The 20847-nt window shown below is 47.0% G+C and overlaps 1 non-coding gene across 1 annotated transcript; it reads right to left on the bottom strand.

The window, feature by feature from the left end:
* Positions 1–17136: 17136 nt before the first annotated feature.
* On the bottom strand, positions 17137–17208 carry trnaw-cca (transfer RNA tryptophan (anticodon CCA)). Its single transcript has one exon. It is a non-coding gene; the product is annotated as a tRNA-Trp (tRNA).
* Between the last annotated feature and the right edge of the window lie 3639 nt (positions 17209–20847).

A 20847-nucleotide genomic window follows, 5' to 3' on the forward strand; every position in this document is an offset into this window, starting at 1 on the left:
GGGACAGGAAGTCACTGATGCTGAAGAATAATCCTGTAAATCAGTGGTTTTCAAACTGGGGTCTGTGAACCCCTGCCACTCCGTACAGATTTACCAGGGGGTGTGTGGAGTAATGGGAATGGGATCCGTTTCCAGCAAGACTTTGGGAAGTGATCACTGGGCCAGCACTGGGGCTGAGGCAGTTCTGGAAACAGACATGTAACCGGATTAGCAATGCCTTGGACTGACTGAGAATCTCGAGAGAGAAGACGGGAGACCCCAGACACACCAGGAATGGATTCACAGGACTGGGGCTGGGGGAGGTGAGGAAGGAGCCGCCACATCAGCCTTGTTCAGAGGCCTGGAATGATGATTACTCTCAGCTTCATTCACTGTGTACGGCAGCTGGATCCGGAATAAAGCCGCAGTCCCAGTTCCTGGCGGTGTCCTGATGGCAGGAATGCTGAACACCAGGCAGTGAGTCAGAGATATTCCAGTGCACACAGGCTGGGAAACAGCAGAGGGGGAGAAAAATACCCTGAAACACTCAGCAACTGTGCAGTGAGTAGGCAGGTGGTGGAGGGTTACACCTGAAACTTACAACAGGAGCCACAAAGCCTAATCCCACTCCAGGAAGAGCAGGCAGGTGTCATGTGGTGAAGTATTTAACAGGCAGGTTGCTGAACCTGTCAAGTTATCTTTGAGCTGAAGGGAGGATAAAAGTTTTCACATCATCAATCACATCAATGTACACTATACTGGACAGTCCTGGTAAACTTTCCTGTAACTCCCTTTAACAGATCACTGATGAATTTTACATTCAGAAATGTAAATGTGAAAGGAGGTTATAGTATAATTTAGATGGGGAGGGGTCCGTGATTACTAATCCATTTAAAAAGGGGTCCTTCAACCAAAACACTTTGAGAACCACTGCTGTCGATTTGATGTAACTCTATGTACTCAATGTAATGCGGGGTCAGTGGTGGAGTTCCACAGCAGGAGTGATCTCAGAGTAACTGTCGGGATTGTGCCTCCCGTGGATGTTGCAGATTGTGTATTTTTAGTTATCCTGGTGTCGAACACTCACAAATCAATAAAACAGGGAATTCCTGGAAACACGCTTCTTTATCCGAGGATCAAATATTTGTTGTATAATTGTACCAGCAGTTAACAGGCTTCTGTCAGCTCCTCTGTCTGCTATTTTAATGGCTTTAACCTGTTTCTTTGAAATGAATTTATTTAAAATGAGTTAATACCTGTCTTAAAATAGAACAGAGGCATTTAAAGGGAATGTGGATAAGCAGGATTGAGAAAGGAATAGAAGGATATGTTAATGGGATTAGAACAAGACGGATGGGAAGAGGCTGTGTGAGGCATTAACACTGACACAGACCAGTTGTGGTTGAATGGCCTGTTTCTGTGCTGTGAATCTATGTAAATCTATGTAAAAAGATTGGACTTGCAGGAAGAAGGCAGCCATATTTCCTGCCTGCCTTCAGGTCAAACAGTTTAACAGCATGTATTGGTTACTGTAGTGATATTGTGCTTACTGCCTTCTATATGTGGGTTCATCCATTACGGAAGGTACAGCAGGTATGCAGCCATAAGGCCCAACTTCAAATCCACAGACCAACAAGCTTACAGAATCACAGGTGCAATTTAGTCCAATCCTGCATATTGGAAACTACCTTTTACATCCATCTATAAACAGGTGCTGCATGTTCATCACAAACTGATTTATTTTTATGCTTTACAACAGGACACACCCTGGTGTCAGGTTTCTATGGATACCAGGATCTAGAAAATTCATTCAGGCAGAACAGTTTGTTCTGGTACTGCCTTACACGGTTGTTACATTTTCTAATAGCGTTGTTCTCTCCAACAAAACCCCACAACACTGCAAGTGAAGTGAAAAATTACAGCACTTTACAGTTGGGCCTTCTAATTTGACAGATGATCATTTCACACAAACATGTTGAACCCTCCACAAGTTACGCTGATATGGAAATAGGGAAAAGAAATGAGACCATTTTTTGTTGAAAAACTGTTTAAAGCAATGAAGTGATTTCAGAGAGCAGTAGCTTCAATTCGGTGAAAGACGCCCTTTGGTCTGCCCGAAACTTGCTGGTCTTCCAGCGAAAAGAGTTGTCCACCACCGAATGTTGCAGACTGGCACATTCCAAGTTCCAGGACGACGTGCTGAGGGATGCACTAAAGCTTGGGGCAGCCGCAGCAAAGGCTCAATGGGGAAAGACCTCAGTGTAAGGTCCCCCCACCAAGCTGAACTGAGGGGCTGGATCCATGGAAAACCCCTCGAACTGTATTGGGAAAATTTTGTGTGCTGTAAATGTAAAAATGTATATGGCATGACAATGAAATGGAAAGGTTGTGAGGCAACTCATAATTGTATAGAAGGAAACTGATCACCTTTGCACTGTTTGTATTTTTTGACTTTTTGCTGGTTTAAACTGTTTGGGAATGTAATTTTTTGAGATTTTTATCAATAAAGTATATTTTGGAAAAAAAAAGTCGCTTCTTGAAAGCAAGGTTGGTTACCAGAGACAAGTGGATCATTTGGTAATTAACTCAAAAGGTTTTTCCTGCTTCACTTCTTACATCCTTTACCTAAACCAGCACTGACTGGAGTTCCAATTTGTCAGTTTCCAAAATCCCAATGCTCTCTCCGTGATGCTGCAAATCATATTAAATTATTCAGACTTCTCATGAATTAATTCAATAACCAACACAAGAATCATCGGTTTAAAATTCATTTCAGAGTCTTAGAGTCATTTATTTATGACACTGACGGAGGCCATTCGGTCCATTGAGTCCATACCAGCTCTCCATGGAGCAATGCAGTCAGTCCCACTCCCCGGCTCGATCCCTGTAACCTTGCAAGTCTATTTCTGTCAGGTGGCCATCCAACATCCTCTTGAAGTCATTGATCATCTTCGCTTTCACCACGCTTGTGGGCAGCGAGTTCCAGGTCATTACTTCCCACTGTGTAAAAAAGTGCTTCCTCATAGTTCCCCTGCCTCTTCTGCCCAAAACTTTCAATCTGTGTCCCCTAGCCCTTGTACCATTTGTTAATGGGAACAGGTTTTCCTTGTCTAACTTATCTACTGACTGTCATAACCTTGTACACTTCTATTAAATCTCCACCCAGCTTTTCCAAGTTCCAACTGTAACTAAAATCCTCCAGCCCTGGAACCATTGTGGTAAATCTCCTCTGCACACTCTCAAGGACCCTCACATACTTCCTAAAGTGCAGTGACCAGAACTGCATGCAGTAATCCATTTGGCCCCTAACCAGAGCTATATAAAGGTCTAGCATACCTTCTCTGCTTTTGTACTCACTGCCTTTATTTATAAAGCCTAAGATCCCATATGCTTTACCAACCACTCTCTCAATATGTCCTGTCACCTTCAAAGATCTATGCACATGTACCCCCAGGTCCCTCTGACCCTGCACACTCTTTAGAACTGTGCCATTAGGTATACATTGCCTCTCCCTATTCCTTCTGTCAAAATGCATCAACTCATACATAACAGTATTAAATTCCATCTGTCACCTCTCTGCCCATTCTGCTGGCCTATCTATGTCCTGTTGCAAACAGTTCATATCATCCTCACTGTTTGCCTCACCTCCAAGTTTGGTGTAATCGGCAAATTTTGAGATTCTACTCTATATTCCAAGATCCACATATTTTATACATAGCAAGAAAAGCATTGATCCCAGCACATTCCCCAATCCAAAAAGCAACCATCTGCGACAACTCACTGTTTTCGGCCCTGAAGCCTATTTTCTTTCCATTTGGACACTGACCCTCCTATTCCATGAGCCTCAAGTTTGTTAACCAGCCTTTTATGTGGTGCCTTATCAAAGGCTTTCTTCAAATCCAATGGCGCAGTGGTTAGCACCGCAGCCTCACAGCTCCAGTGACCTGGGTTCAATTCTGGGTACTGCCTGTGCGGACTTTGCAAGTTCTCCCTGTGACCGCGTGGGTTTTCGCCGGGTGCCCTGGTTTCCTCCCACAGCCAAAGACTTGCAGGTTGATAGGTAAATTAGCCATTATAAATTGCCCCTAGTATAGGTAGGTGGTAGGGGAATTGAGGGAAGGTGGGGATGTGGTCGGAATATGGGATTAATGTAGGATTAGTGGAAATGGGTGGTTGATGGTTAGCACAGACTCGGTGGGCCAAAGGGCCTGTTTCAGTGCTGTATCTCTAAATAAAATAAATAAACAACATCCACTGCATTTTCTTCATCAACCTTCTCTGTTATTACATCAAAAAATTCAATTAGATTAGTCAAGCATGATCTGCCTTTTACAAATCCATGCTGGTTATCCTTAATTAACTCAAACCACTCTCAGTGTCCATTGATATTTTCCCTGATTATCATTTCTGAATCCTTATCCAACACTGATGTTAAATTAACGGGCATGGAGTTGCTTGGACTGTCCTTACACCCTTTCTTGAATCAGGGTGTTATTTGCCACTCTCCAATCCCCTTATCCAGGGAAGATTGGAGGATTATGGCAAGCCCTTCCTGGAGGGAGTCTGGAGCGGTGGTGGACCTCTGAGGAACCAACTACCGGCGAGCCTATCAAGTGAGACCCAGGCGCGGGGCCTTCAATTACCTGGAGGGGAGTTGGAGAGGCAGCGGATCCTGTGAGGAACCACAATTCAGGAAGGATGAGAAGGTCATTGTGAGGGTACAGAGGAGATTACGTTCAAGATTTACCAGTTTATAAGCAAATGCAGAGGCAAGGAAAGGTGCAGGGCAGATCAAATAATAGGAAGCTGTGTTTGGTTGGAAGGCAGGAGTGATTAAATGACAGAAGAGATGATGGTGCAAGGCAAAAGTGGGAGCAAACAACATTTAGAAGGCATAGATACCAGGAGTGAGACTTAAACCCAGGCAGACACATGTCTACTGGATTTTAAGTCCAACACCTTAACCACTCAGCCATCCTGATGCAGTAGCCAAATCCAACAAAATGAAATTTAATGTGATTCAGGTGCCATCTGGCCTTTTACAATCTACAATTATGACTCATCTCCCACGCTAAATTGGACCCTGCATGATCTTATAAACCTCAATCAGATCACCCCTCAGTCTAGGTTTCTCTCAGATGTGGGATCCCAACTCTTTTAGTCTAACTTGATAACGAAGATGTCTTATACTGGGAATTAGTCTAACGTCTCTCCTCTGTACCCTTTCCAAGGCCTCAATATCACCCATCATGTGAGGAGACCAGGACTGGACACGATATTCCATGTGAGGCCTGACCAAGGTTTCATAAAAGGACAAATTCGGGACATCTCAGATACTGAAGGAGTCCGTGTCCAGAAGCAGCAAGACCTGGACAACATTCAGGCTTGGGCTGCTAAGTGGCAAGTAACATTCACAATACATAAGTACCAGGCAATGACCATCTCCAACAAGAGAGAATGTAACCAACTCCCTTTGACGTTCAACAGCATGACCATCGCTGAATCCCCCCACCATCAACATCCTGGGGGTTACCATTGACAGAAGCTTACTGGACCATCCATATAAATATTGTGGCACCAAGGGTAAATCAGAGGCTGGGAATTCTTGGAATTCTGCAATCAGTCACGCAGCTCTCGGCACTTGGTGAAAAGCTCATCAGGAGAGCTGGTGCAATGGACTGATCAGGTGTGCAGAAAAGTGGCAAATGGAGTTCAACTTGGAGAAGTGTGAAGTGATGCATTTGGGGAGGTCAAGCTGTCAAAGGAATACACTATTAGTGGGAGAATACTGAGAGCTGTAGAGGAAGTGAGGGACCTTGAAGTGAATGTCCACAAATCCCTGAAAGTAGCAGGACAGGTTGATAAGTTGGTTGAGAACGCTTATGGAATCATTTCCTTTATTAGCCGAGGTATAGAATATAAGAGCAGGGAGGTTATGCTGGAACTGGATGAATCTTTAGTTAAGCGCCAGCTTGACTTCTGTGTGCAGTTCTGGTCACCTCATTACAGAAAGGATGTAATTGCACTGAAGAGGATACAAAGGAGATTTACGAGGATGTTGCCAGGACTGGAAAAATGCAGCAATGAAGAAAAATTGGAAACCATAGAAACCATAGAAAAATTACGGCACAGGAGGAGGCCATTCAGCACATTGTGTCCGTGCAGGCCGAAAAAAATCTAGCCGCCCAATCTAATCCCACCTTCCAAAACCTGGTCCATAGCCTTGCCGGTTACAGCACTTCAGGTGCATGTCCAGGTACCTTTTAAAAGAATTGAGGGTTTCTGCCGACACCACCATTCCTGGCAGTGAATTCCAGACACCCAGCACCCTCTGGGTGAAAAACTTTCTCCTCATGTCCCCTCTAATCCTTCTGCCAATCACCTTAAATCTGTGCCCCCTGGTAATTGACCTCTCCGCTAGGGGAAATAGGTCCTTCCTGTCTATTCTATCTGGGACCCTCATAATTTTTTACACCTCTATTAAGTCAACCCTCAGCCTCCTCTGTTCTAAGGAAAACAACCCTAGCCTATCCAATCTTTCCTCATAGCTACAACTTTTGAGTCCTGGCAACATTCTGGTAAATCTCCTCTGTACTCTCTCCAGTGCAATTATGTCCTTTCTGTAATGTGGTGACCAGAACTGTATGCAATTCTCCAACTGTGGCATAACCAGCATTTTATACAGTTCCAGCATTACATCCCTGCTTTTGAATTTTGATTGAAATTTGATTGAAATGTACAAAATTGTGAGGGGCCTGGATAGAGTGGATGGGAAGGGCTTATTTACCTTATCAGAGAGGTCAGTGACTAGGGGGTCATCGAATTAAAGTGATTAGTAGAATGATTAGAGGGGAGATGAGGAAACGTTTTTTCACCCAGAGGCTACGAGGACTCTGGAAATGAGTGCCTGCAAGGGTAGTTGAGGCAGAAACCCCCTACTCATTTAAAAGGTGTCTGGATGTGCACCTCGAGTGCCTGAACCTGCAGGGCTACGGACCAAATGTTGGACAATGGGATGAGGCTGGGTGACTCATTTTTTGACTGGTGCAGAGACGATGGACTAAGCAGCCTCTTTCTGTGCCGTCGACTTTCTATGATCCAATGCAGACACGATGGGCCGAATGGCCTGCTTCTGCACTGTAACAATTCTGTGATTCTTGACTCTCCAAAACTTGTCCATCTACAAGGCAGAAGTCAGGATGAGTGCAGCTCCAACAGCACTCTAGATGCTCAACATCATTCAGGACAAAGCAGCCCATTTGATTGTCACCCCATCCACCACCTCCATTCTCTCCCTCCATCACTGACACACGGTGGCAGCAGTGTGTACCATCTACAAGATGCAATGCTGCAACCCGCCAAGGCTCCTTTGACAGCACCTTCCAAACACAAGACCTCCACCACCTTGAAGGACAAGGGCTGCAGATTCATGGAAACACCACCATCTGCAAATTCCCCTCCAAGTCACCCACCATCTGATCTGCAAATATATCGCTGTTCATTCACTGATGTTGGGTCAAAATCCTGGATCTCCCTTCCTAACAGCTCTGTGGGTGTACCTACACCACATGGAGTGCAGCAATTCAAGAAGGCAGCTCACCGCCACCTTGTCAAGGACAAATGGGGATGGGTAACAAATTCTGGCCTTCCCAGCGTCACTCACAACCCATGCAAGAATATGCCTCATCTTATACTCAATTGTCCTCTGAATGCAGCCCAACCCTCTATTTGCTCCAGCTATCACTTCACAGCATTGCTGCTGTAACTTCAGAGATCTGTGCACGAGAACATCCAGATCTCTGCTCAAAATTATTTTCTTTCTCCACCTGCTTTAATGTTTTTCCCTGAAGGGTGTATGAATATTGAGCATTCGCCCTTGTCCACATGAATAACACTGCACTTACCCAAATTAAACATCATTTACCAGTCATGAACCCAATCTCCCAACACATTAAGATCAGCCTGAAACAGTCGAGCATCGTCTACAGTCTGAACACTCGCACAGATCTTCAAATCATCTGTAAGTTTACAGATGGTGCCCCCTACACCTACATCCAGATCATTAATAGAAATAGTAAAGAGCAACAGTCCCAACACCGATCCCTGTGGGACACCACTGGTAACTGGTCTCCAAACAGATCCAGATCCATCTGTAACTACCTTCTGCCTACGTCCTGCCAGTCAGTTCCCAATCCAGCTCAATATATTACCACTGATACCAGGGACTTTAATCTTGTAGAGAAGCCTCTTGTGTGGAACCTTATCAAAATCTTTTGGATGAGATCAGCTAATTGAACACAGGCCGGATATTCGGCCTAGTCCTGTCCTGCTCTGTGTGTGGGTCTCAGGACTACACAAGGTGAGATCAGTTCACTGAGCACAGGCCCTTCCTGCTCTATATGGTGCTCAGTACCTCATCAAATGAGAATAACTAACAAAGAACAAAGAAAATTACAGCACAGGAACAGGCCCTTCGGCCCTCCAAGCCTGCGCCGATCCAGATCCTCTATCTAAACATGTCGCCTATTTTCTAAAGGTCTGTATCTCTTTGCTTCCAGCCCATTCATGTATCTGCCTGGATACATCTTAAAAGACGCTATCGTGCCCGCGTCTACCACCTCCGCTGGCAACACACCACAGGCCATGGAGCCTCGGCCCATCCTCCCCTGATTGTGGTTCAGTGCCAACCAGGTCAGATCAGCTAATTCAGCACAGGCCGGAGATGGAAGCTGGACCTTTCCTGCTCTGGGGACTCCGTACCATACCAGGAGTGACGAAGTAAAATACCACACTCCGGGGATGGAGCCTATGATTTCTCTGTTCTGTGTGGGGCTCTGTGCAACACCGTGTGAGATGAACTATCATCCCTCAGGCTGAGGAAGGAGCCTGGGCCCAGTCTGTTCTGTGTGGCTCCTACCACACTGGGTGGGATCAGTTAACTCAACACAGGCCATGAATACAACCAAGCCCTTTCCTGCTCCGTGTGGCTCAGTATCACACCAGGTGGCATCAGTTAACACAGCACAGACTGGGGCTGGAGCCTGGGCCTGTCCTGCTCTGTGGACTCAGTAACACAATCTGTGAGATGAACCTTTTTAGAAAGACTTTAGTGTATTTAACTCTGTCCAACACTGTGAGGCAGCTTTCTGTGTTTATAAAAAGTGTAATTTATTGACTGGTCTCTTGGATCAAACAGGGTAACAGACAGAGGTCTGTGTGCAGAGGGTTTGGGGGTGAGCTCTAATTCCTAACCCTTTCTGGATTGTGAGGAATAAAGAATGAATGAGAGAGAGAGAATGTGGGAGAAGGGATGATGGAAGAATTTGTCCTTGAACCTGATTAAAAGTGGCTCAAACGCAAGATAATATTAAGATATCAAGAGCAGAACATTAACATAATCTGAGTTCCGCGATCTGGTCGGGTCCCATTCCCCTGAAGTGAGGAATGAACGGGTGAGGAAATTCCACCTGGAGTTATATTTGTCTCCAATGAAGATGAGTTCATAGTGAGGATGGAATAGCTCAGTTGGGAGAACACTAGATTGAAGAACCAGGATACAATCCCTGGTTTCATCAGTTTTAATTTGGTGACTCCTTCATTTTAAGTGGAGAGAATCAGAGGGGAGATTTTCCACTCTTGATCCCATGGTCTGAATTTTAAACTAACGGTGCGGCTCTCGGCAGAGGCACCGGAAGCAGGTGTCGTCACCACACGAGTGAAATGTGGCCGGCCGACCCCGATCACGGAGCAGCCGACCAATTAATGAAGGGGAGACGTGGGGCCCGTGGAATCAAGGACCAGCGGCAGGGAACGAGGTACCGATGGCACCGACATCTGACACAACGGCAGGTGCTGGCACCATATTAAAAGGCCTGCCAGCCCTGCATTCACTGCTGCCTGGTTTAAAGGAGTGCCTTCCTGAGAACCCTCTGCTGTCCCAGGACCCGTTCTGCTGCCTCTGCTGCCTGATGGGTAAGGAGCTGAACACGAATTTGCAGCGTCCATGACTGAAAGAAGACACCAGGTGGCCCCATGGTTTAGCGATGTCTCCCTGCATATTCTCCTTCAGGCTGCAAGGGAAAGGCGGGAAATCCTCTTCCCCAGGGGCAGGAGGAGGAGGCCTGCCCACCTGGCCAAGCAAGGTTGGCTAGAGGTATTGGGGGAGGTCAGCAGCTGTGGGTTCACCCCCAGGACATGGATCCAGTGCAGCAAGTGGGTCAATGACCTGATCCGGGCTGCTCAGGTGAGAACTCTAAACACTTTGGACCCTTTGGACATTGCATGTGGCAGAGTGAGAGGGAGTGTTTGGTGGAAAGGGAGTGACCACCCAGTCATGTGTATTGGGGAAGGGCAGCAGGACATGCTGCCTGAGGCTTGGCTGCATTTCAGTGAGAGGCGCACGTCAGTCATTGCATAACCTCACACAGTCCCTCGAGAGGGGCCGCATGCAGGAGACTTATGTGTGTCCCCATCATGGACTGCTGGACAATCACCATCAGAGATGTTGGGCTTGTCCCCGCTGGGAGACTAATTTTGTTCATCATTGTGTCTGCAGGAGAAGACAGCCCACAATTGGAAATAGCGTGTCAAGACTGGCGGTGGAGTGCCTTATCTCCAATGTCCTCATCCCGATGGAGGAGGAGGCCATGGAACTGGCTGGGCAGCAAGGCAGCTGCTCCATAGCTGATGGAGAGACAGGGAGACCTACCCAAGAGAGTGAGTGAGCATCTCCTGGGGCACAAGGGAGCATCTGCTGCAAAGGAGCCACACTGCTCATCTGTTCACCACTGCATCAATGGAGCTGCACAGTAGGGGTGGTTGGAATGTCCCGATGGGAAGACCCTAACCCTTCAATGTCCCTGTTTGCACATGCAGGCCCGGATGAATGACAAGAGCGAAGAGCTGGAGAGACTGGGGGACAGCCGGACACCTCTGAGGAGGAGGAGGGAGCCTCAGAGGGTGCACCGTCACATCATTCCCCCGCATCCTCCACCAGCACAGAAACTCTTACACGGTGGGTATCCGATCGCGGTTCGATTCGAGCTCACAAGCTGGTGAGCACATCACAGACAGGCCCGGGCAGCTGACGGAGGCTGTGACAGCCGAGGCCACTGACAGAGGGAGGACTGTGGGATGCCAGGCCCATGCTGAGTCCTAGGCTGATGACGTGCCTCTGGTGTCACCGGTAGCACTGGAAATGCTGCAGCTGCAGCGAGAGGTCAGGCAACATCTGGCAGAGATGCCAAAGGCTATGTGTACTCAAGCAAGGATGATGGAGGAGTCCATCCAGGCCTTGGGTGCTGCACTGTCTCTGATGGGGGTGTGTCTGGCTTCCTCCATTGAGAGATTGGTGACTGTCATGGAGAGCCAGATCCAGCCGACCAATCAGTGGTTGCCGGAGATGTTCGCAGACCTGCACTCCATCACTTCGTCCATGAGCTCGATCCAGTGGTGACAAGGTGAGAGGGGGGACGAGGCACCTGAACTCTCCACCAGGTCCACGTCCCTCTCAGGTCAGCAGGGAGGTGCAAGTGTGTCTTATAAGGTGGAGGAGCAGCTGGCTGCTACATCTGGGGTCTCCTCTCTGGGTGCTCCTGGTGTGGACAGTAGCTCCAAAGCCCCTCTGCCAGTGACACCAGTGATGCCAGCACCTCCATCATCCTCGATGACAGAGGGGGTCCCTGTACCTGTGGAGGAGGAACTCAGTGTGCCAGGGCCCTCCAGGCCTCAGGCAGTGAGAGGACAGCCGCCAATGTCATCCCAAGCCATGGGGCAGCAAGGTCAGCAGCCTGTCTCCACCTCAGCTGACAGAGCAGGGGGAAAACCATGTAGGAGCACCCGGAAAAGATTTCAGAAGAGCACCGAGATTCACTTTGGGATTCACGGGTGAATGTATATTCCAGATGGATGGGGTTGCGTTTGATGTCACATGGAATAAAGAAATGTTGTTCTCTCACTATGTCTCCTTCCTAGTGTTGATGCCCTTTGGGACTCCATTTAAATACTTCCTCCCAAGGGGCTGGAAGTGAGGGACCAAGCCCCGAGCTCACAAAGCTTCGGCCTTTCCACTGTGCGATGTGTACCTGGGCGCTGCAGTACAGAAGGAAGGAGGTGACAACAGGGCTGCTGAAAGCTAAGGCTTTATTGCTGTGGTTCCAGAAGGGGAGGTTGTGGCGTCGTGGTAATGTCACTGGACTAATAATCCAGAGGCTCAGGCTAATGCTTTGGGGACATGGGTTCGAATCCCACCATGGCAGATGGTGAAATTTGAATTCAATTAATAAAAAATCTGGAATTAAAAGCCATTCTAATGGTGACCATGAAACCATTGTCAATTGTTGTAAAAACCCATCTAGTTCACTAATGCCCTTCGGGAAGGAAACCTGCCATCCTTCCCTGGTCTGGCCTATATGTGACTCCAGACCCACAGCAATGTGGTTGACTCTTAAATGCCCTCTGAAATGGCCTAGCAAGCCACTCAGTTCAAGGGCAATTAGGGATGGGCAATAAATGCTGACCTAGCCAGCGATGCCCACATCCCACGAACGAATAAAAAAAAATGAATTTTTAAAAAAGGGGGTAAGGCTCAAGGGAAACGTGCATGTATAAGGGTGTCTCGTGTCTCTCTTGGTGGCTTTCCTGCTGTGCCTGAGGCCCTTCATCTGGCATTGCCTGGCATCCTCCGCATCCTCATCATCAGAGGAGGCATTGCACTCCATGATATCCTCACTGGTCAACACCTCACCCCTCTGTAGTGCCAGATAGTGCAGTGCACAGCAAACCACCATGATACGTGAGACCCTCGCTAGGGCATACTGAAGGGATCCACTGGATTGCTCTCGGCACCTGAATCTCATCTTCAAGAATCCAATGGCATCCTCGATGGTCGCTCGGGTGGCAGGTGTTGTACCTCTCCTCTGCATCTGTGCGTGGGTTCCTCACAGGCGTCAGTAGCCATGTCCTCAGTGGGTAGCCCTTGTCCCAAGGATCCATCTCTGAAGGCACATGGGGGTGGGGGCACGGAAAAGTTCTGTCACCTGGGACTGCCTTGCTATACAGGTGTTGTGGCTGCTTCCTGGGAATCATGCATACGCCTGTAGGATACATTTGCGGTGGTCGCAGACCAGTTGCATACTGAGCAAGTGGAAACCCTTCCTGTTGAAGGCTGCTGGCTGGTCTACAGAAGCCTTGATGGCCAAGTATGTACAGTCAATGACACCCTACACCTGGGGGAATCCAGTGATGGTCCCGAATCCTATAGCCCTCTCAGCTTGACTGTTTGGATCAAAGCACACATAGTCGCCGGCCCTCCTGAACAGGACATTGGTGATGTTGATGTACTGATTCACCACAGACTGTGAGGTTCTGCACCTATCTCCAGTGGATCCCTGCAACGATCTGGTGGTGTAGGAGTTCAGTGGCACAGGGACACTGGCATCAGATGCCCACCAAGACCCATGGGGCCAACTGCACCATGGCAGAGAGATCAGTGACGACCTCCATGGAGAGGTGCAGTCTGCGGAGACACTGTCACTCGGGCATTTGCAGGTAGTTGAACCTCGGCTGATGTGTTCCTCTGCCTCCTTCTCCAGCCTTTTGTTCAAGGCTGGCCCTCCTGTGGGCCCCCAAGCTGCTGTGGTGCCTGCATCTCCCTCCCACTCTCTCATAGAGTCATACAGCACTGAAACAGGCCCTTCAGCCCACCGAGTCTGTGATGACCAACAACCACCCATTTATATAATCCTACATTAATCCCATATTTCCTACCACATCCCCACCATTCTCCTCGCACCCACCTACACTAGGGGCACTTTACAATGGCCAATTTACCTATCAACCTGCAAGTTTCTGGCTGTGGGAGAAAACCAGAGCACCTAGCGGAAACCCACGCGGTCACAGAGAGAACTTGCAAAGTCTGCACAGGCAGTGCCCAGAACTGAACCTGGGTTGCGGAAGTGCAGAAAGTTTTAGTTTAGACATGCATCAAGATCGAGCAGGCTTGGAGGGCCAAATGTCCTGTTCCTGTGCTGTACTGTTCTTTGTTCTTTGTCAGGCTGCGGTGCTAACCACTATGCAGCCACTGTACCTCCTCAATGGGAGCCTCGAATCCAGGGTGAATGAGGCCCATGACAGGTTAGCCTTCCCTGAGTGCAAGGCCTTCACAGTAAACAACACCCAGCCACCTTTACCTCACTTGTCACCCTCAATGAGGTGGCACTGCCCCAATGGCACCCTGGTGTGGCTCCGCCTGCAGAGCTGCCACCTTAGCCCCCAATCCTGACAGTGTTTCCCGATGCCCTTTCCCCCTCCACCCTTGCTGCCAAGTGATGCTACCTCACCCAATGGCTTCCTAGTGAAGCCAACACTCAGCTCCCACTTCCCAGTCACCTCCTTTAACCAGGCGAGGCTGTCAAGCCCCGAGGTTCCCATGTGCCATTGTTCAATTGGACCCAGTGAATAAAACTGCTGACAATCAGATTTAAACACCTGAAACACCTTCTCGCCATGTGGATGTGTGAAGTCCGCCCTCCATGTCAGCCGCCGACAAAACGATCCGGTCCGATGTCTTCTGTCCCTAGTTCAGAACAGATTTGACAGAGTTAGAATCATAGAATGTAACTTTTATTCTGGATGAGTGAGAGGAATACATCACACTTTGGGGCTTTTGTAAGAGGATTTATTGATAAACCTGGGATTTGAGAGGAAGCTGGTTCATGGTTTACAGAACAAATTCAGCCCCTGGGGTGGAGCCAACAGCTGCACCGTCCAATAACAGACAGGACGGGGACACTGTCTCAGGCCCAGTGAGCTCAGTCGATGAAAGCATGAAACTCCAAATCTCAAGCTTTTGAGTTTGAGCCCCATGGTGGGTGTTTATTTTTCCTGTTTCGGCTGATTTTACAGGCATTCTCCAGCTCTGAATTCCTCGGCAGTGAATTCAAGGAGTGTTTGAAATGAGATTCAACAGCATTATCTGAAAGTCTCTCCTTGATTCAGGACTCTTACCTCTCTCCAGCATCTCACTGCTAAAGATTGAACTTTATCTCATTTCATTCTCAGCTGGGGGTCAGTGTGGATCAGTGAGACTTCTGACTGTCTCTCCCTTCACAATCTATCAGTGTTGAGAAAGTAATGGGGAATATTACTCACATGTTGTAATGTTTTATAAACACTTGAGTGTATTTCACGCTGTGTCTAACAGTGTGAGGTCCCCCCTAGTGTGTCAACTTCCTATGTTTACCAACACTTCAGCACAACATTCACATAATGTGAGCTCTGAGATCTGTTCAGATCCCATTCCCAAGAGTTGGAAAGTGGGATTGGGCTGGATCGCTCTTTTTCAGCTGGCACAGACACGATTGCTATATGGTCTTCTTCTGTGCCATAAATTTTCTCCATTTTCTATGTTCTATAAAGTGAGGTGTGATTGGGAGGGGCAATTCCACCAGGGTTATATTTTCTTCCAAAACAATGGTGGCACAGTGGCGCAGTGGTTAGCACTGCAGCCTCACAGCTCCAGCGACTCGGGTTCAGTTCTGGGCACTATCTGTGTAGAGTTTGTAAGCCACACAGTCTGTGGCTGTGTGGGTTTCCGCCGGGTGCTCTGGTTTCCTCCCACAGCCAAAGAAATGTAGGTTGATAGGTAAAATTGGCCATTGTTAATTGCCCCTACTGTAGGTAGGTGGTAGGAGAATGGTGGGGATGTGGTAGAGAATATGGGGCTAATGTAGGATTAGTATAAATGGGTGGTTGTTGGTTGGCACAGACTCGGTGGGCCGAAGGGCCTGTTTCAGTGCTGTATCTCTAAATAAATAAATAAATGACACAAAGGATACTTCACTGTGAGACTGAAATAGCTCAGTTGGGAGAGTGTTAGACTGAAGATCTCTGGTTCAGTCTGGAGTTCCGTCAGTTCTCCTTTATTCTGCATTGGCCTTTGGTTTCGATCCTCGAGCTGCACAATTTTTACTGAAATTATTTACCCAGCATTGAAGGATTGGGTTGGACTGGAATAGTGAGACATCAAGGATGGGAAATATTTATATCTTCTGTATTTAGCTTATTCACTACAGAGTGTTTCCTGACAACACAGAGCATGTGCAGAGCGATCGTCGACATCATCAGTGCATCCAAACATTTGTCAGCTTGCCAGTATGAATCTGCGCATGCGTGCACCTACGTCATCACGCACCGACACAAGACGGAATGACGTCCAAACATTGCCTCACCCCTCAGTGGCTGCGATGGTCATTTCCATTCCCCACAAAATACCCTGCTTCGGCCGCTCACTCCCGGCCTCGCTGCTTCTGTCCCCTGGACCGCTGCCATCCCACCTCCACCTCAGTTTAGCTTATTCACTATCTCATTCCGTCCTTTCACCCAGCTTTTGACTCTCTTGGGGCCTGGTGAACATTTGATTTGATGCAATTGTCCTAAACTGAAGCCTTTCCACATCTCTGGGCGGTCAGATACACTCTGTCTGTTTGTTCCTGCTTGTGACCATTAACGGGAACAGCCGCAAATTCAACCTTTATCAGCAAACGGAAGATTATTAAAATGTATTCTGGATTACTCCAGCCCAGTGACAAAGATGCAATGGATGTTATTCAAAATAAGTTCTCTGACATTCTGTGTGCATCTAAAAGTTGGATTTGAAGTGTTAGGAAAACATGTCAAAGTAATAACTGAACATCTGCCAGCACTTACGGCGTTCAAATCCACAGCCTCGGTGTTATTAGCACTGCGTTCTCGTCAACTGAACTAAGGAGCTGTGCAGACGGAGCCGGGTGTGGGATGAGACCCACGCTGGGTCGTTTGTGTTTTACTTCGCACACTTGCTGACAGAGTTATTGTATAAACAATGGAGATAGCACATCCCTGAAACATTGTTCCGATAGAAAACTGAGAAATAAGAACTGAGCGTGGAAATTGAACGGATCCAGAAATAAGAACTTTAATCTATTAAAGTCGATTTTGAAATTGAACAATACACGAACAGTTCCGAAAAGTCACTGAACCGATACATTAACTCTGCTTCTCTTTCAACAGATGCTGCCAGACCTGCTGAGTGGTTCCAGCATTTCTTGTTTTTATCCCAACAGAGCGAACTCTCTTCTGATATAAAATCCAGCAGCTTGAGCTGCTGTAAAACTTCACTGAGCCTGACGTGATTTGAACACGCAACCTTCTGATGTGGAGTCAGACGCGCTACCGTTGCGCCACAAGCTCACAAACAGAAAGTTGTGTCCCATTCTTGATAGAATCACTTCTTGTTTCGATTCAGTGAATTGCAATTTAATTCAATCCTCATCTGCTCTCCACTCTGTCAGTTCAATACTTTATTCAAACTGATACTTGGAGTTCTGTTTTACAGGGTGTCTTCTGTTTAAGTATTTACTGGACTCACTACTCTGATTAATCAGACTTTTTGCTGCTAACTGCTGCTTGATACAAAGTGCCCATGAGTTCAGGAATTTCTCCTGGGGAACTGAGTCGGATTTGGCTCAACCATTAAATCCACAAAGTTATTGTCACTGCTGCTGTGCAGGATTTAAAGGAAGGGATTGACCCAAAATGGTTTTAAATGATTACTGACAAATCAGGGCAAAAGGCAGGGCTGACTCCTGTCCGAAATACTGATCAAAACTTTCAGTTTTAAGGAGGTGATGGAGTGTTACAGGTGGAGGAGTTTAGGCAGGAATTCCAGCACACCAGGCTTATATAAATATTGCATCATTTTCTCATGTACCTGCTATTGGACCAGAGGATTTTCCAAAATTTTACATCAACATAAATAAGGTTATTAGAAGCAAGTAAAATATCATTAAAATGGTCCAACATGTTCTGGATTGTTTTCTCTAATACCAGCTGTACAATCACCACAAATTTAATGTAGCTTCACACGGTGGGATTGCGTGTTCCAGTTCTATAAATGCACTTTGAACCCAATAACTTGATTTATTTCTAATGGGTTGGCTGGAGGTACATGATCATCTAAATATTTAAGAATTTTATGTGAAATGAATGCAAGGAAAAGCATTAGGGTGTGATTTACTGGATAACAGCGGAGCTGGCAATGTTTGGGAAATACTTGCTTGCAGCCAAAGCACACATTGACAATTTGGAACTGTGTGACAATGAATCCTAAATGAGGAAAATAGACTCTGCCTCTGTCACCAGGTGGGCTTAAAACACCAACACTACAGGTAATAGCTGAACACACTAACCGATTGTATGACAGAGTTAGTCGCTATCATTAAGTACCCTGAGCCAGGGTGGCAACGAACAGATCTCTTCCCCATTCCACACGATTTCCGACATGTTCGCTGTACCTTCTACTGTGAAAACAGACACAAAATATTTGTGTAAACTCTCTACCATTTTCTTTCTCCCCACAATAAATTTCTTGTCTCTGCATCGAAGGAATCTGTTTGTTATTGTTGAGCTTTTTGTATACTAGTAAAACCTTTTATAACTTGTTTCTTGACAGTTTACTCTCAGATTCCATTTTCTCCCTCCTTATCAATTTCCTACTCCTCATTTGGTGGTTTTTTAAAAATCCTCCCAATTCTTAATATTAATATTAACTTGGCATCAGGTGGCAGGACTGTATCTCCAACGCAGAAGTCCTCAAGGCAGCCAACATTAACAACAACAACAAACAAGAACAAAGAACAGTGCAGCACAGGAACAGGCCATTCGGCCCTCCAAGCCTGCGCTGATCTTGATGCCTGCCTAAACTAACACCTTCTGCACTTCCGGGGCCCATATCCCTCTATTCCCTTCCTATTCATATATTTGCCAAGATGTCTCTTAAACGTCGCTATCGTATCTGCTTCCACCACCTCCCCTGGCAGCAAGTTCCAGGCACTCACCACCCTCTGTGTAAAAAACTTGCCTTGCACATCCCCTCTAAACTTTACCCCTCGCACCTTAAACCTATGTCCCCTAGTAACTGACTCTTCCTCAGCATATACACCCGACTGAGCAGCGGCACTTGAGATAGCTTGGCCATGTGAGCCGCATGGAAGATGGCAGGATCCCCAAGGACGCATTGTACAGCGAGCTCGTCACTGGTATCAGACCCACCAGCCGTCCATGTCTCCAATTTAAAGACGTCTACAAACGGGACATGAAGCCCTGTGACATTGACCACAATCGAAGAGACTTAGCAGTTGGCAGGAAAAAAGACAGAAATGTAAGGAGAGAACCAACTGTGTATCAGCCTTGACAACCAATTTTATCTGCAGCACCTGTGGAAGAGTCTGCCACTCTAGAATTGGTCTTTATAGCCACTCCAGGCACTGCTTCTCAAACCACTGCCCACCTCCAGGTGCTTACCCACTGTCTCTCGAGACAGGGAGGCCAAAGAAGAATATTATCTTGTGTTTGAGACACTTTTAATCAGCTTCATGGACAAATTCTTCAATCATCCCTTCTCCCACATTGCTTCTCCCTCTTTCATTGATTCTTTATTCCTTACAATCCAGAAATGGTTAGGAATCAGAGCTCACCCCCGAATTCTCTGCACACACCCCGCACCACCATCCACACCCCACCACCCAACCGTCTTTTACCCTGTTGGATCCAAGAGAGCACTCAATAAATGACACTCTATATAAACACAGAGAACTGCCTCACAATGTTGGACACAGAGTGTTTATAAAAGGTATTCACAGATCGTGTTACTGAGTCCACAGAGCAGGACAGGCCCAGGCTCCAGCCCCAGTCTGTGCTGTGTTAGCTGATGTCACCTGGTGTGATACCGAGTCACACAGAGCAGGAAAGGGCCTGGTTGTATTCATGGCCTGTGTTGAGTGAACTGATCGCACCCAGTGTGGTACGGAGTCACACAGAACAGAATGGGCCCAGGCTCCTTCCTCAGCCTGAGGGATGATAGTTCATCTCACACGGTTTTGTACAGAGCCCCACACAGAACAGGAAAATCCCAGGCACCATCCCCAGCCTGTGGTATTTTACTTTATCACACCTGGTATGGTACGGAGCCCCCAGAGCAGGAAAGATCCAGGTTCCATCTCCGGCCTGTGTTGAATTAGCTGATCTGACCTGGTTGGCACTGAACCACAATCAGGGGAGGATGGGCCGATGCTCCCTGGCCTGTGGTGTGTTAGTTATTCTCATTTGATGAGGCACTGAGCACCATATAGAGCAGGAAGGGCCTGTGCTCAATGAACTGATCTCACCCTTCAGGGAAAAGGATTAAAGAAGGTTGAGAAAGAAAATAATCTCAAGCAGTTGTCTGGGTGTTCCGTTGCACAGATCTCTAAAGGTACATAAGCAATACTGTGAAGTGATAGCTGGAGTAAATAGATTAATGTGAATATACTGCCAGGACAGCAGGTGAATAACTTTGGGATGTTTTTACAATGGTGCAAAAACCCCTGAACAGGAACCAGGAGAATTTCTTCTTTCCTTTATTTGGTTTCCCTTCTCAGACTTCAGCTTGTCTTTTGCTGGCTTCCCACGTTCTGTCATTATTGAGTAGCCTTTGCAAGTTTAACAATTTGCCAATTTGCTCTCTCTAAGAGCTTGCCATCTTAGTCTTGATGATTTGCAGGTCATAATGATCTGGGAGATGATGTTTTGTCCATGTTTGTGAAGTTGTAATTCTGGCTCAGACTTCTGAGTCTTATCATGTAGTGGTCAAGAGTCTCACATTTATCTTGCCTTGTTTGCCTGAAGACATAAATTTCATAGTGAGGATTTGCCCTTTGTTGAGAATATCTTGTTAGAGCATTCTTCACTGCATCATAATCATCATCGCTTCCGGTGTCTCTGAGTGTATTGAAAGTATTGTCGACTTTTGGTTCAGCAGAGTGTAGGAGTAACGTTCTCTTTCTTCGGGAT

The sequence above is a fragment of the Heterodontus francisci genome, unplaced genomic scaffold, assembly GCF_036365525.1.
Source record: "Heterodontus francisci isolate sHetFra1 unplaced genomic scaffold, sHetFra1.hap1 HAP1_SCAFFOLD_58, whole genome shotgun sequence".
In the NCBI taxonomy this organism is placed as follows: Eukaryota; Metazoa; Chordata; class Chondrichthyes; order Heterodontiformes; family Heterodontidae; genus Heterodontus; species Heterodontus francisci.